Source organism: Pseudophryne corroboree, chromosome 2 (assembly GCF_028390025.1).
Source record: "Pseudophryne corroboree isolate aPseCor3 chromosome 2, aPseCor3.hap2, whole genome shotgun sequence".
NCBI classification, from domain to species: Eukaryota; Metazoa; Chordata; class Amphibia; order Anura; family Myobatrachidae; genus Pseudophryne; species Pseudophryne corroboree.
This window is the reverse complement of record NC_086445.1, coordinates 655,768,216-655,781,525: the sequence shown is the minus strand read 5'-3', so window position 1 is coordinate 655,781,525 and position 13,310 is coordinate 655,768,216. Positions and strand designations below refer to the sequence as shown.

At 47.3% G+C, this 13,310-nt stretch overlaps 1 protein-coding gene across 2 annotated transcripts in view; it reads left to right on the top strand.

Moving 5' to 3' along the window:
* Positions 1-450: 450 nt before the first annotated feature.
* Positions 451-13,310, top strand: part of SLC6A17 (solute carrier family 6 member 17) — a 296,779-nt gene continuing 283,919 nt past the window's right edge. The window contains exons 1-2 of one of the 2 annotated variants that reach the window (XM_063955025.1): positions 451-693; positions 1,986-2,025. The gene's annotated coding sequence lies outside the window, so the exon portion shown is untranslated. The remainder of the gene's footprint in view (positions 694-1,985; positions 2,026-13,310) is intronic. The other variant, XM_063955024.1, reaches the window with a different exon arrangement.

The following is a 13,310-nucleotide window of genomic DNA, read 5'->3' as shown; positions in this document are numbered from 1 at the left end:
TATATAACACACACACACACACACACACACACACACACACACACACACACACACACACACACATTGTTATATTTGTCTTCATGGCACCTATTTATCCAAAATATTTTATTTTAGCGCATAAGAAAAAGCCTGTCCTTATCTGTAACTGCAAATATCATCAGACATACTGTATCTGTGTGTATCTCATATATAACTGGGTATCCTCGTATGTAGATGTGTATATTTTTATGTGCGTGTATTGTGTGTGTGTGAGAGAGAGAGAGAGACAGCCATACAGCAGGAGATGGGTATCTTCTCAGCACCGTGACTTTCCTCCCCCACCAGTTTCTTTCACACTTTGCCATTCACAAGTGACGGGCAGCAGCATCTCTGGGTGACTCAAGCTTTGCGTCATCAGCGGCGGGTGCGTAAGGGAGCGCAGCTCTTTTCCACCAGCAGCAGGTAAGCAGATCCTCCCCGGAGAACTAGTCACCGTGTGACTTGGGGAGTGGTCTATGCGGGTAGTGACTACTGTATTGGGTTGGGGTCTGTGCGGTGCCCCCCTGGATCCTGACGTCACGCCTGCGTGCGCATCTTTTTGGCACCGGAGCAATGGACAGCAGGTCTCCCTGATCCGTGCGCACAATTCCTCCTCCGCCTGCTGCTTGTATCAGTACCAGCAGCACCGCTGTGCCCGCAGCATCACATGCAAGGGTAAGACTGCCGGCGATATAACCTTTGGTGGCTTGCTATAGGGCATTGGCAGGATGACATTGGAGGGTGCATATGGTGTTCAGTTCTCACCTGCTGGAGAGGTCATGTCACACAACTGCTAGTTCACCCATCGGTGCTGTCAGCTGGGCAGTGACTGTGGCTGAGGGTACAGGACAGCTATAGACCCTCACGGTACTGTCACCTGGACACACCTGAACACACGATGAGACGGTGACATGGGACGCAGGCTGCCTCTCCTGTTAGCATCTTCCTCCCAGCCTCCGTCTCCTGAGCTATTCATTCTGTGACCTTGACTTCCATTCTGAGATGATCTGAATATTTAATTCCCCCGGCCATGACATTAATATGCTGACAGTGTTAGCACAATGCTATTCGGTCCCTGGAGTTAGCTGTCTTTGGCTTAGGAGGGCATTTGTCCATTTGAGGGGGAGGGGGGTAGTATACCTACCTGCCTGCCTCTATATTTTACCTAACGAAGCAAGGAAAGGATGCCTCTCTCCTTAACCCTTATGGAAATTCTGCAGCAACCAAGTGCCCTTCATTTGTGTGTGTGTGTGTGTGTGTGTGTGTGTGTGTGTGTGTGTGGCCATAGAAGTATTCTAGCACTGAGACGCTGAGCATATGGGCAGGTTAAGACATTCTATACCACCTGTAGATAGATGGATGTAAAACGGTGGGAACAGCCAAAGTGATTGTGAATGAATACAGTTAATGCAAACTATTGGATAATTTTTAATGGGAAACTGTCTTCATACTGTTCTTGGTAACTCTCTTTGTCACCATGTATCGCTTTAAGCTGTCTTGTGCCGTATTTCTTTAGCATGACTTATGTAGCTGCCAGATGAAAGTTGCAAAGATATGTGTTGCAGAATCCCTCTAAACAATTGTGTTCACATTTCTTACTAGAACATGTTGTTTTCTATCATTTTGATGTCATACCCCACACAATCACCAGTGTGTCTTTTCTATGACTGTGCTTTGCTATTAAGTAGGACATTTATAACAAGTTGTGTCTCAGAAGTCACTCTTACTGTTTTATTTCATTGTCATTTACGGCTCTAACCCTAAAATGTCACAGTTCTATTAAGTGCATGTACAGATACATCTATGCAATGTTCTTGTTTATTCTCTGTTGCTGACACATCATAATTATGAACCCAACTTGATGTGTAAGATGCCCTGATAAAACCCTACTTATTTAACATGTCAATTTGTATGTAGAGATATTAGAATTAATGTGAAAACTATTTTGCAATTGATTTGTTTTCCAGATACTAGTGTAATGGATGTGCACAATTTGGAGTTACTAAAGTAAGTATGATATTTTACCAGAGAGACAGGAAGGCTTTGTTGTTCCCATGACATTTTAATCTGTACTGTCTAGAGAGCTTTCAGTTCATGAATCCACACACTTTGATCTATGGTGTGTGGTGTGTGATGCAAACTTTACTGCAGAAAGTCTTGTCAATTTACCCGTGCAGATACAATATTTGTCTTTGAAGCTCTAGCTTAATTATTACAAATAATAGCTGATTTGATGTATACTATTAATAAAAATGTTTGTTGCAGGTGCACTTTTATGTACAGAACATCATATTTCAAATATTTCTTTATCGTAATTTCTCTTACGTCCTAGAGGATGCTGGGGACTCCAAAAGTACCATGGGGTATAGACGGGTTCCGCAGGAGCTTGGGCACACTAAAAAGACTTTGACTGGGTGTGAACTGGCTCCTCCCTCTATGCCCCTCCCCCAGAACTCAGTTAGACTCCTTGCCCAGGAGTGACTGGACACACACTAGGGGAGCTCTACTGAGTTTTTCTAGAAAGACTTTTGTTAGTTTTTTTATTTTCAGGGAGACCTGCTGGCTACAGGCTCCCTGTGTCGTGGGAGTGAGGGGAGAGAAGTCAGACCTACTTCTTCTTAGTTAAAGGCTCTGCTTCTTAGGCTACTGGACACCATTAGCTCCAGAGGGTTCGATCACTTGGTTCGCCTAGCTGCTTGTTCCCGGAGCCACGCCGTCACCCCCCTCACAGAAGCCAGAAGAAAGAAGCCGGGTGAGTATTAGAAGAACCGAAGACATCAGACAGCAGAAGACTTCAGTAACGGTACAGCGCAGCGGTAGCGCTGCGCTCCATGCTCCCACACACACTTCACCAACGGCACTCACAGAGTGCAGGGCGCTGGGGGGGAGCGCCCTGGGCAGCAGTTACTGGGGTCAGAGGACTGGCAAAACATATATACGGTACCCGGGCACCGTATAGAATACCCCCGCCAGTATAATTAATTTCAAATTGAGCGGGCTACAGCGCGCCGGGAAGGGGCGGGGCTTAGTTGCACACTGGTCACCAGCGCCATTTTCTCTCACTCCACAGTGCTGCAGAGACGCTGGGCCGGACTTCCAAGCTCCCTCAAGTAACAAGGGGGCAAAACGGGGGACGGACGGACATAAAATGTGGTGCTTTTATCCTATTTAGACAGCGCTAGACACATATATTATCTCTTTTAGTATATGGGCGCTGGGGGTGTGAGCTGGCTCTCTGTGTTTCTCTCTACAGACTCCCATTTGGGTCTGTCCCCTTATTTTTTGGCCGGTGTGAGTGTGGGTGTGTCGGTACTACGTGTTGACATGGCTGAGGCTGAGTGTTCCTCCCCGGAGGAAGTTACTGGGGGCGCAGAGAGGGATTTGGGTATGACTCTGTCGGCACAGCCGACTGCTGATTGGGTGACTATGCTGAGTACACTGAATGCAAATGTGGCTTTATTGTCTAAGAGGCTGGATAAATCTGATTCGCAGACACAAACATGGAGGAAATCCATGGAGGAGGCTTTGTCTCAGGTACAGACCACCTCAGGGTCACAAAAGCGTTCTTTTACCCAGATGGCAGATACATATACTGACACGCACTCTGATTCCGATGTCGATTTCAGTGAGGCTTCTTTACATCCAAGGGTTGTTAGGAGTATTCAGTACATGATTGTAGCTATCAAAGATGTTTTACATATCTCTGAGGAACCTGCTCTTCCAGACACAAGGGTTTGCTTATTTTAGGGGAAAAAGCCTGAGGTGAAGTTTCCCCCCTTTCATGAAATGAACGCGCTTTATGAAAAGGCTTGGGAGTCGCCTGACAAAAGATGGCAGATTTCCAAGAGAATTTTGATGGCGTATCCTTTACCCTCTGACGACAGGGAAAAATGGGAGTCGTCCCCCAATGTGGACAAGGCTCTATCATGACTGTCCAAGAAGGTGGCGCTTCCGTCTCCTGACACGGCTGCTCTCAAGGATCCGGCGGATCGCAAGCTGGAGACGACATTGAAATCCATTTTCTTTAATACTGGTGCATTGCTCAGACCTGCTGTGGCGTCGGTTTGGGTGAGTAGTGCTATTGCTAAGTGGGCTGATAATTTGGCTTCTGATATGGATACCCTTGATAAGGATAACATTCTTTTGACTCTTGGTTATATCAAGGACGCTGCAGATTACATAAAGGATGCGGCGAGGGATGTTGGCCTCTTGGGATAAAGAGCCAATGCCACGGCGGTCTCGGCCAGGAGGGCGCTGTGGATTCATCAATGGAATGCTGATGCCAACTCCAAGAAGAATATGGAAGCTTTCCCTTTTAAAGGTAGTGTTTGGTGACGGCCTTGCTGACCTGGTGTCTACCGCTACTGCGGGTAAGTCATCTTTTCTTCCTTATGTTCCCACACAACAGAAAAAAGGCACCCCATCATCAGATGCAGTCCTTTCGGCCGGATAAATGCAAAAAAGGAAAGACCTTCAAAGGGTAGAGGAAGGGGAAAGAAGTCGCCCGCCGTGTCAGGCTCCCAGGACCAAAAGTCCTCCCCCGCCTCTACCAAATTTACAGCATGACGCTGGGGCTCCCCTGCGGGAGTCCGTACCGGTGGGGGGCCGACTCCGATTCTTCAGTCAGGTCTGGTTTCAATTGGCCCTGGATCCTTGGGTCTTAGACATAGTGTCCCAAGGGTACAAACTGGAGTTACAGGAGATGCCCCCCGCCGCTTTTTCGTGTCGGCCTTGCCAGTTTCTCTTCCCGAAAGAGAGGTGGTAAATGCTGCGATACAAAATTTGTGTCAACAGAGGGTCATTGTGCCGGTTCCCCCGTCCCAACGGGGGGAAGGGTTCTATTCGAGCCTCTTTGTCGTGCTGAAGCCGGACGGCTCGGTCAGACCGATTCTGAACCTAAAATCCCTCAATCCATACTTGAAAACTTTCAAGTTCAAGATGGAATCTCTTCGAGCTGTGATCTCCAGCCTAGAGGGGGGGGGGGGATTTTATGGCGTCAGTCGACATAAAGGATGCCTACTTACACGTCCCGATATATCCTCCTCATCAGGCCTTCCTATGGTATGCGGTGCAGGATTGTCATTACCAATTTCAGCCGTTGCCGTTTGGGCTTTCCACGGCCTCGAGGGTCTTCACCAAGGTGATGGCGGAAATGATGGTGCTCCTACGCAAGCAGGGTGTCACAATTATCCCGTACTTGGACGATCTCCTGATAAAGGCGAGATCAAAGGAAAAGTTGCTAAGAAATGTGGAACTCTCCCTGACGGTTCTGCGACATCACGGTTGGATTCTAAATTTGCCGAAGTCTCAGTTGATCCCGACAAATCGGCTGCCCTTCTTGGGCATGATCCTAGACACGGAATTACAGAGAGTGTTTCTTCTGGCGGACAAAGCTCTGGATATCCAGACCATGGTCAGGGAGCTTCTGAGGCCGACAAGTGTGTCGATTCATCAATGCACTCGGGTGCTAGGGAAGAGGGTTGTGGCTTACGAAGCCATTCCGTTTGGCAGGTTTCATGCCCGGGTGTTTCAGTGGGATCTGCTGAACAAATGGTCCGGGTCTCACCTGCACATGCACCGGAAAATAAGTCTATCTTCCAGGGCCAGGATTTCTCTCCTGTGTTGGCTGCAAAGTTCTCACCTTCTAGAGGGGCGCCGATTCGGAATCCAGAACTGGGTCCTGCTGACCACAGATGCCAGTCTCTGAGGCTGGGGCGCAGTCACGCAAGGAGGAAGTTTCCAGGGAAAGTGGTCAAGCCAGGAATCTTGTCTCCACATAAATGTTGTTGAGTTAAGAGCCATTTACAACGGCCTCCTGCAAGCAAAGAACCTTCTTCAGGGTCTCCCTGTCCTGATCCAGTCGGACAACATAACAGCGGTAGCGTACGTAAACCGCCAAGGCGGAACAAGGAGCAGGGCGGCAATGGCGGAGGCCACAAGAATCCTTCGCTGGACGGAACAGCACGTGAGCGCTCTGTCAGCAGTCTTCCTCCTGGGAGTGGACAACTGGGAAGCAGACTTCCTCAGCAGACACGATCTCCATCCGGGAGAGTGGGCTCATCATCAAGAGGTATTTGCAGAAGTGACAAGGCGTTGGGGAATTCCTCTGATAGACATGATGGCGTCTCGCCTCAACAAGAAGCTTCCGAGGTATTGTTCCAGGTCAAGGGACCCCCAAGCCAGTGCAGTGGACGCCCTGGTAACTCCGTGGGTGTTTCAGTCGGTGTATGTGTTCCCTACACTTTCTCTCAGTCCAAAGGTGCTGAGGATCGTAAGACGAACGAGGGTTCAGGCAATACTCGTCATTCCAGATTGGCCACAGAGAGCCTGGTATCCGGATCTTCAGGAATTGCTTGTGGAAGATCCTTGGCCGCTTCCTCTAAGAGAGGACCTGTTACTCCAGGGGCCCTGCGGGTTTCCGGACTTACCGCGCCTGCGTTTGACGGCGTGGAAGTTGAGCGCCAAATCCTAGCTCGGAAGGTATTCCCGGGGAGGTCATCCCCACTCTCCTTAAAGCTAGGAAGGAGGTTACGGCAAAACATTATCACCGTATTTGGATAAAGTATGTGTCGTGGTGTGAAACCAAAGCAGCTCCTGCGGAGGAGTTTCACTTGGGTCGTTTCCTCCATTTTTTGCAGGCAGGCGTGGATGCAGGCCTGAAATTGGGTTCCATCAAAGTGCAGATTTCGGCTTTATCTATTTTCTTTCAAAAAGAATTGTCCGTCCTTCCTGAAGTTCAGATTTTCGTGAAGGGAGTGCTGCATATCCATCCTCCATTTGTGCCACCCGTGGCGCAGTGGGATCTTGAAGTGGTGTTGCAGTTTCTTATGTCTCACTGGTTTGAACCTTTGCGTAAGGTTGAGTTAAAGTTTCTCACTTGGAAAGTGGTCATGCTTTTGGGTCTGGCGTCTGCCAGACGAGTGTCCGAGTTGGCGGCCTTGTCTCACAAGAGCCCGTATTTGATATTTTATTCGGATAGAGCGGAATTGAGGACTCGTCAACAATTTCTGCCGAAGGTGGTTTCTTCGTTTCACATAAACCAACCTATTGTGGTACCTGTGGCTACGGATGCTGTGGCGGTCCCAAAATCTCTTGATGTTGTAAGAGCTTTGAAAATTTATGTCTCCAGAACGGCTCTTACTAGGAAGACAGAGGCACTGTTTGTCCTGTATGCTTCCAACAAGATTGGAAATCCTGCTTCTAAGCAAACTATTGCACGCTGGATTTGTAATACGATTCAGTAAGCTCATTCTTCGGCTGGGCTACCGTTGCCGAAGTCAGTAAAGGCCCATTCTACCAGGAAGGTGGCGGTGGTGTGGGCTGGTATGTTTCTCGCCCTTAGTTTAACAAAAATCCTTTCCTCGAAATGTCCGTCTCTCCTGGGCACAGTTTCTATAACTGAGGTCTGGGGGAGGGGCATAGAGGGAGGAGCCAGTTCACACCCAGTCAAAGTCTTTTTTAGTGTGCCCAAGCTCCTGTGGATCCCGTCTATACCCCATGGTCCTTTTGGAGTCCCCAGCATCCTCTACGGAATAGGAGAAAAGGATTTACCGGTAGGTATTAAAATCCTATTTTTTTATAGAAATTATTAAATGATTTTCATAGCATTAAACTAAATTTTATTTTTACCACAAAATCTTCTTAAAGTCATCTTATAAACTCATCTCCTTTTATTTTTTGAAGAATATAGGGGGTAATTCGGACCTGATCACTCGCTAGCGTTTTTTGCAGCGTTGTGATCAGGTCAGAACTGCGCATGCGTATGCACCGAATGCGCAGGTGCATTGCATGGGTACAAAGCGGATCGTTGCTGTGCGATGGGTTTTACAAAAAGTCCATTCACACAGCCGATCGCAAGGAGATTGACAGGAAGAAGGCTTTTGTGGGTGGCAACTGACCGTTTTCAGGGAGTGGTTGGAAAAACACAGGCGCGTCCAAGCGTTTGCAGGGTGGGTGTCTGACGTAAATTCCGGCCTGGACAGGCTGAAGTGATCGCAGCGGCTGAGTAAGTCCTGGGCAACTCAGAAACTGCACAAAGTTTTTTTGTACTGCTCTGCTGCACATGTGATCGCACACTTGCATAGCTAAAATATACAGCTGTGCAAGTGGGCGGCAACTATGCGAATGCAGGACTGCAAAAAAACAAGGGGGGTAATTCCAAGTTGATCGCAGCAGGAAATTTTTTTAGCAGTTGGGCAAAACCATGTGCACTGCAGAGGGGCCAGATATAACATTTGCAGAGAGAGATAGATTTGGGTGGGGTGTGTTCAATCTGCAATCTAAATTGCAGTGTAAAAATAAAGCAGCAAGTATTTACCCTGCACAGAAACAAAATAACCCACCCAAATCTAACTCTGCAAATGTTATATCTGCCCCCCCTGTAGTGCACATGGTTTTGCCCAACTGCTAAAAAATGTCCTGCTGCGATCAACTTGGAATTACCCCCATGAATAGGAAAAAAAGGGGAAAAGGGTAAAAAGAGGAAGGTAACCCAACTGATCACACCCATACTCAAATAGTTAACTAAACCATCGAAAGGGTATAACCATAAATGGACAAGGAAGTCAGTGTTCTTTTAAGTAAATGCAGGGGAGTTATTGAAATAAGACGTCCAGTGCTCCCAAACTTTTATAAATATTTTGGAAAAGCCTCTCAGTATACCCGTGATATATTCCCTTTCAATGGATGTGCCAGATATTAGAAGTTATCTCATCTAACCTAGGGGACTCAGAAGCCTTCCATTGAACTGTTATACAGCATCTGGCCGCAAGGATGTGGATAATTAACTTGTTCTGATGATGGGACGCTTCTGGAATACCCCTTGAAAGAAGAAAATATTTTTCACTAAAAGGTATTTGGATGGATAAAATTGAATTGGCAAGGGCAGGGCCGCCCCGCCCCGCCAGTTCCGCGGGGTACACGCAAGAGTAAGGCGCCACAGTGAGGAAGGCGCCAGCAGCCTAGACCACACTCCCAATCCGTGCTGCATACCGCCAGCTCCGGCAGTGGCGGCTCCTGCCAGAGAGTTATGAGTGTGAGGAGCGCAGGGAGGGGGACTGTCTGACGATGAGTGACAGGCCGGCCCCCATAGTTGTGGCAGTATGAGGAGGCGGAGGGTGCAGCGCGGCTGTCAACAGAGCTCAGAAAGTGTGCGGGAGCCCCCATTGCCGCTGCGTTCTGTGCCCTAGCTAGCTCAGACATCTCACCTGTGGAGGAGCCAGTACATCCTGTATGAGCCGCTCTCCCAGCTTGTTTACTTATGTGTTGGCCATGGTACAGTATGATGTGTATACTGTGCATGTGATTTTATTTCAAAGCCTTGTACTTGCTGACCAGGCTTAAATGTGAGCATGTGCCCCACTCTTGTCATCAGGGTCAGCTAGATTAAATACTTCTTCTCTTCCTGCATCACTTACTAAATTGTCCAACAGATCTCTCAGCATCCCTGACAGCAAATATATGTGCCCAAGCTTAGTGGGTTGCCAGTAGCTGGTTAGTAGGTGTTGTATATTCTTACAGCTCTTTGATATACTTTAACAATTTTTCATATATTTATTTTTCTATTTAAATCAAACCAACATTAAATAAAGCACACTTGCATGTTATTGTATTTATTATAACCATTTTGCCTGATGAAAAAGTTGGGGCCACTTACAGATGAGTCCTTGCTCATCTTACTCACTAGTCTCGGGGGTAGTTTACCATGACTAGTAGTGTGCCTGTGGCTTTACGCCTGCATTGTGTATGCACCCATGAATCATAGGATTCCATGGGCGTGTACGCTATTCGCAAGGGGAATAAGGCAGCATGTGTGCCCCGTTCGCGGTTAAGATGAGCAAGGACACAACTGTACTTGTGTGTCCCCAGACTGAAAGTTGCCAGCCAGTCCCTGCATATAGCATATTAAACATATAAGGACTCACACTGACTTATTGCAGTCATTTATTGGTATATTATAAACCTGCCAGCAGTAGGGACATGTTTAAAATTAATATTATTCAGTATGGTGTGGCTCCATACTGATTAATATTAAGTTTAAAATTGTCCCTGCTGCTGGCTTATAATACTAAGAGGAGGGCACCATACTGACTAATATTAATTTTAAACATGTCCCTGCTGGCTGGCTTATAATACGCATTGGGTATGGTATGCCGGCAGGGGGACGAGTGCAACGAAGCCCTTGCGGGCTCGCTGTGTTCACCATGCTGCAGGCTCGCTGCGCTCGCCACAGGTTCTATTCCCACTCTGTGGACACCCACAAGTGGGAATAGCCCCTGTTAGCAGAGATTCCAGCTGTCTGCATTGTCAGTGGTCAGGATTCCGGCGTCGGTATCCTGACCGCCGGGATCCTGACTGCCAGCAATGTAACCGCATCCCTATAATACCAATGGTGCTCTCCTCTTGGTATTATAAGCCAGCCAGCAGGGGTATTTTTAAAATTAATATTACTATGTTTAAGGGGCTGTACCTGGCATAATGTGTACAAGGGCTACCTTGCCTAATGTGTATAAGGAGCTACCTGGCATAATGTGTATAAGGGGCTCTGCTCTACTGTGGTGTAATGTGTGTAAGGGGCTCTAACATGGTATAAGGGGTACTACTGTGTGGTGTAATGTGACTGACGGACACTACTGTGCAGAGTAATGTGAATTGGTACCAATTATTATTGGCACAATTCTGTGCCACACCCCTTCCCCATGAAGCCACACCCCTACTTTTGTTTTAAATTAGGGGCGGGGTGACAAAATCTATATTCGCTTATCAAAAAATGTAGGCTTGGGCTGGCCCTGGGCAAGGGTCGCAATTAAGGTAAGGTAATTAGTTAAGGACAGTTCCACCATATATGGAAAAATGTTCCATCAGATTTATTACAACGCCAACATAAAGGGGAGATCTCAGGATGCATTTTATTTAGTCTGGTTGGGACATAGTATTATCTATAGAATAATTTATATGCATTTTCCTTCAATCTAACGCAAATAGAGCTAGAAGCAATGTTAGCATAAATTTCAGACCAGTCATCACTATCTAGTATTTCTCCCAAATTAGACTCCCAGGCCTTTTTATGTGAATCCTTATTTATTTATTTATTTATTTATTTATTAACAGTTTCTTATATAGCGCAGCATATTCCGTTGCGCTTTACAATTAGAACAACAGTAATAGAACAAAACTGGGTAAAAACAGACAGACAGAGGTAGGAATTCTCTTACGCCCTAGAGGATGCTGGGGACTCCGTAAGGACCATGGGGATAGACAGGCTCCGCAGGAGACATGGGCACTTTAAGAAAGGCTTTAGATCTGGTGTGCACTGGCTCCTCCCTCTATGCTCCTCCTCCAGACCTCAGTTTGATACTGTGCCCAGTGGAAACTGGGTGCTTTTCAGAGAGCTCTCCTGAGCTTTCTGACAGAAAGTATATTTGTTAGGTTTTTTATTTTCAGGGAGCCTGCTGGCAACAGACTCTCTGCATCGAGGGACTGAGGGGAGAGAAGCAGACCTACTTCTGTGAGTTTCAAGACACTGCTTCGTAGGCTACTGGACACCATGAGTCAGAACACAGGTCTCACCCTGGAGTCCGTCCCGGAGCCGCGCCGCCGTCTTCCTCACAGAGCCGGAAGATAGAAGCCGGGTGAGTATGAGAAGAAAAGAAGACTTCAGAGGCGGCAGAAGACTTCATGATCTTCACTGAGGTAACGCACAGCAGATAGCATGCAGAAAAGTACTTTGAAGTCCATTTACACACATTCTGGTACACTACTCAGACCGGCGATTGTGTCGGCAGGGGTTTATAGCGCTATAGCAGCGTTGATAGATACCTTATCAGCGGAGATTGAAACCCTAGATAAGGATACCATGTTATTGACCCTAGGATATATAAAATATGCTGTCTTATATATAAGACATGCTCAAAGAGACATTGGTCTACTGGGTTCTAGAGTCAACGCTATGTCGATTTCTGCTAGACGTGTCCTGTGGAACATGCAATGGACAGGTGATGCCGACTAAAAGAAGCATATGGAGGTTTTACCTTACAAGGGTGAGGAATTGTGTGGAGAAGGGCTCTCGGACCTAGTCTCCACAGCTATAGCTGGTAAATCTGATCTTTTGCCTTCTATTCCCTCACAGCCTAAGAAAGCACGACATTATCAAATGCAGTCCTTTCGGTCGCAGAAAAACAAGAAAGTACGAGGAGCGTCCTATCTTACCAGAGGTAAGGGCCAGGGCACAGCTAGTTCCCAGGAACAGAAGTCCTCCCCGGCCTCTACTAAATCCACCGCATGACGCTGGGGCTCCGCTATGGGAGTCCGCCCCAGTGGGAGCACGTCTTCGACTCTTCAGCCACATCTGAGTTCACTCACAGGTGGATCCCTGGGCAACAGAAATTGTTTCTCAGGGTTACAAGCTGGAATTCGAAAAGGTGCCTCCTTGCCGGTTTTCCTTATCGGCCCTCCCCGCTTCTCCCCCAGAAAGGGAGATAATATTAAATACAATTCACACATTGTATCTCCAACAGGTGGTGCTCAAGGTTTCCCTCCTTCTACAAGGAAGGGGATATTACTCAACCTTGGCTGTAGTCCCGAAACCAGACGGTTCAGTCAGACCTATTTTAAAATTAAAATCTCTGAACCTATACTTGAAAAGGTTCAAATTCAAGGTAGAATCGCTCAGAGCGATCATCGCCGGCCTGGAAGGGGGGGATTTTATGGTGTATCTAGACATAAAGGCTGCATACCTTCATGTTCCCATTTATCCACCCCATCAGACGTACCTGAGAATTACGGTACAGTATTGTCATTACCAATTTCAGGGTAATTGGCGGAAATTATGGTGCTCCTACGCAAGCAAGGAGTCACAATTATCCCATACTTGGACGATCTCCTAATAAGGGCGAGATCAAAAGAGCAGTTGTTGAACAGCGTGTCACTTTCGCTGAAGGTGTCACAGCAACTCGGCTGGATTCTCAATATCCCGAGGTCACAGTTGGTTCCTATGAATCGTCTGCCCTTCTTGGGTATGATTCTGAATACGGACCAGAAATGGGTTTATCTTCCGATAAAGAAGGCCCAGGAACTAATGACTCTGGTAAAACACCTATTAAAGCCAAAACAGGTGTCAGTGCGTCACTGCACTCGTGTCCTGGTAAAGATGGTGGCATCTTACGGGGCCATTCCCTTCGGCAGGTTCCATGCGAGGACTTTCCAATGGGATCTACGGAACAAGTGGTCCGGATCACATCTACAGATGCATCAGTTAATCACCCTGTCCCCTAGGGCCAGGGTGTCTCTCCTAT